The sequence below is a fragment of the Cervus canadensis genome, chromosome 6, assembly GCF_019320065.1.
Source record: "Cervus canadensis isolate Bull #8, Minnesota chromosome 6, ASM1932006v1, whole genome shotgun sequence".
NCBI classification, from domain to species: domain Eukaryota; kingdom Metazoa; phylum Chordata; class Mammalia; order Artiodactyla; family Cervidae; genus Cervus; species Cervus canadensis.
This window is the reverse complement of record NC_057391.1, coordinates 30281905-30285635: the sequence shown is the minus strand read 5'-3', so window position 1 is coordinate 30285635 and position 3731 is coordinate 30281905.

The following is a 3731-nucleotide window of genomic DNA, read 5'->3' as shown; positions in this document are numbered from 1 at the left end:
TGGGTCTTCTTTTCCAACCATACTGTACTAGCCTTTTTGATCAGGGACAAATATCTGATTATTATTCTAAATCTATGCACTTAATGTACTTTAATCTTCTATTATAATTCATATAAATGCTTAGCCTTAATTTTCTTATTTGTGGAGTAAGGATAATATGTTACCTCTCTGTCTTTTGTGAAAATGTAATTACTACATGTAAAAATTTTTATCACTTGTGAAGTACTATGTAAAGTTAGCATAGAATTATTTTGGTGAGCAAATCTACGTGATTATTCAAAGTTCTTAAACTATTGGTCTTAGAAATGGAGAGTTTAAATATCAGAAATCATAAATTTAGCAGTTGTTGATATTTTTCAAATGCTGTCTTATCAAGGTGAAGTAAATACATGCTCAATTTATATTGGATGGCTACCTGGGGCATCTATGATTTCTTGGTATGCTAATGTTATATCCATTTATTTTCTTCATCAGTGACTTAAGAATTCCTTATAATGAGCACAATTGCAAACTGTGGATTTTCACTTCACACACCATTTCTAATTAAGAAATAATTAAATGATTTTAAAATGTCAAGGAATTTGGTTCAATGGTTATGTTAGCATAAATAATTATATGATTCTAATCATAACTTTTCAGTCCGCTATGATCATTTCCAAGCAGATTTTATTCATTTCTCAAAGTCATGAATTTATCTTTAATGTATAAAGTTGCTTTCTTAAAAAAAAAAAAAAATCTAGCAGCAGAAGCCAGGAAGAAAATGGAGTACACATTCACTGAGCTGTGAAATGTGAAGATCTATTCAACTCCATTAACTACAAAATATACATCACCCACTAACGTACTGGACAATGAATGACTCTATATGGAGCACTACATGTCCAAATTACTGCAAGATGAACACTTTGGTAAAGGTTAGATGCTAGAGATAACTGTTTACATATATTAACAGAAGGTAAGCTTTGACGGTCTTGCAGTCCTTTCACAAGCTTAATGCACTGCAATTCCAATGAGCACTATAGGAATTTCAGAAAAATTCACTGAGAAAATCATCCATAACCTTTATTTTCAGTGTAGAGAAAGATTAAGTTATTTACAATACTTTTGATTTTAGAAAGCTGTAACCCATGTTGGCTTTAGAATGATTTTTATATTAAGCATCTACTAAATGTCTCTTATGTAAATTTTATGTGAGCAAAGGGAGCAAACAGGAAAATAAATAAATAGGCTTCACTGTAGAACAAAAACTTAGTGACATTTTATCAACATAAAATTTAGTAATTTTAAAGGGAAATGATCCATATTTGGTTTTGCTTTTTAAATACTTTCCTAATTGATTTTATGATATATCAATATTCAGCAAGCTCTTACAGAGATTAAAAATAATTTTTTTCTGGGAGATAGAATTTATTTTGTTTTTCTATTAGAAGATGGGTATTTTCTGAGTTTCCACAGGAGGAAAATATTAGACTTCAACATGCCTCCATAATATTCAGCAAAAACACTTACATGCGTAACCTGTAACTACTGTGAACACGAATAGGTAAAATGAGTAAATGTCATCTGTCCTCTCATGGATTTATTTCATGCAGACACATCAGTTCAGTTCAGTCACTCAGTCGTATCTGACTCTTTGCAACCGCATGGACTGCAGTACACCAGGCTTCCCTGTCCATTGCCAAGTCCCATGCTCAAACTCATGTCCATTGAGTTGTTGATGCCATCCAACGATGTCATCCTCTGTCGTCCCCTTCTCCTCCTGCCTTCAATCTTTCCCAGCCTCGGGGTCTTTTCCAATGATTCAGTTCTTCGCATCAGGTGGCCAGAGTATTGGAGTTTCAGCTTCAGCATCAGTCCTTCCAATGAATGTTCAGGACTGATTCCCTTTAGGATGGACTGATTTGATCCCTCTGTAGTCCAAGGGACTCTCAAGAGTTTTCTCCAACATGACAGAGTCCAACTCTCACATCCATAAATGACTACTGGAAAAATCATAGCTTTCACTAGATGGACCTTGGTTGGCATAGTAATGTCTCTGCTTTTTAATACACTCTCTAGGTTTGTCATAGTTCTTCTTCCAAGGAGAAAGTGTGTTAATTTCATGGCTGCAGTCACCATCTGCAGTGATTTTGGAGCCCAAGAAAATTAAGTCTGTCACTGTTTCCATTATTTCGCCATCTATTTTCCATGAAGTGATGGGACCAGATGCCATGATCTTTGTTTTTTTGAACGTTGAGTTTTAAGCCAGCTTCTTAAAAGCTGGTTTTTTGAAAAAATAAACAAAATTGACAAACCATTAGCAAGACTCAATAGGAAACAAAGGGAGAAGAACCAAATTAACAAAATTAGAAATGAAAATGGAGAGATCACAACAGACAACACTGAAATACAAAGGATCATAAGAGACTACTACCAGCAGCTCTATGCCAATAAAATGGACAACTTGGAAAGAAATGGACAAATTCTTAGAAAAGTATAACTTTCCAAAACTGAACCAGAAAGAAATAGAAGATCTTAACAGACCCATCACAAGCAAGGAAATCAAAACTGTAATCAGAAATCTTCCAGCAAACAAAAGCCCAGGACCAGATGGCTTCACAGCTGAATTCTACCAAAAATTTAGAGAAGAGCTAACACCTATCTTACTCAAACTCTTCCAGAAAATTGCAGAAGAAGGTAAACTTCCAAACTCATTCTATGAGGCCACCATCACCCAATTCCAAAACCAGACAAAGATGCCACAAAAAAAAAGAAAACTACAGGCCAATATCACTGATGAACATAGATGCAAAAATCCTTAACAAAATTCTAGCAAACAGAATCCAACAACATGTTAAAAAAATCATACACCATGACCAAGTGGGCTTTATTCCAGGAATGCAAGGATTCTTTAATATCCATTCTTCTCTTTCACTTTGATCAAGAGGCTGTTTAGTTCCTTTTTGCTTTCTACATAAGGGTGGTGTCATCTGCATATCTGAGGTTATTTATATTTCTCCTGGCAATTTTGATTTCAGCTTGAGCTTCTTTCCAGCCTGGCTTTTTGCATGATGTATTCTACATAGAAGTTAAATAAACAGGGTGACAATATACAGCCTTGACGTACTCCTTTCCTACCTTGGAACCAGTCCATTGTTCCATGTCCAGTTCTAACTGTTGCTTCTTGATCTGCATACAGGTTTCTCAGGAGGCAGGTAAAGTAGTCTGGTATACACACACATGCACACACATACATACATATACACAGATTTATGTGGAGATATATACATATAAGTTGTAGTTGGAATAATGAAACAGGAATTCAGAAAGACTGATATTTTCATCACATATAATAATAAGCTAGCACTTACTATGTGTTCACCATGTGTTCAGCACTCATGGAGTATTTTTTTATGCATCACTTATTCCTCAACACCTCCTTATGAGATAAATTTTTTAATTACTCCCATTTTACAGCCAAGGAAACTGAGCAGTAGAGAAATTAATCAAAATGCCCCAGTTCACATAGTCATGAGGTGAAATAGCCAACACCTAGTTCCAAGCAGTGGCTGACTTTATTTTTATGGGCTCCAAAATCACTGCAGATGGTGATTGCAGCCATGAAATTAAAAGACGCTTACTCCTTGGAAGGAAAGTTATGACCAACCTAGACAGCATATTAAAAAGCAGAGACTTTACTTTGCCAACAAAGGCCCGTCTAATCAAGGCTATGGTTTTTCCAGTGGTCATGT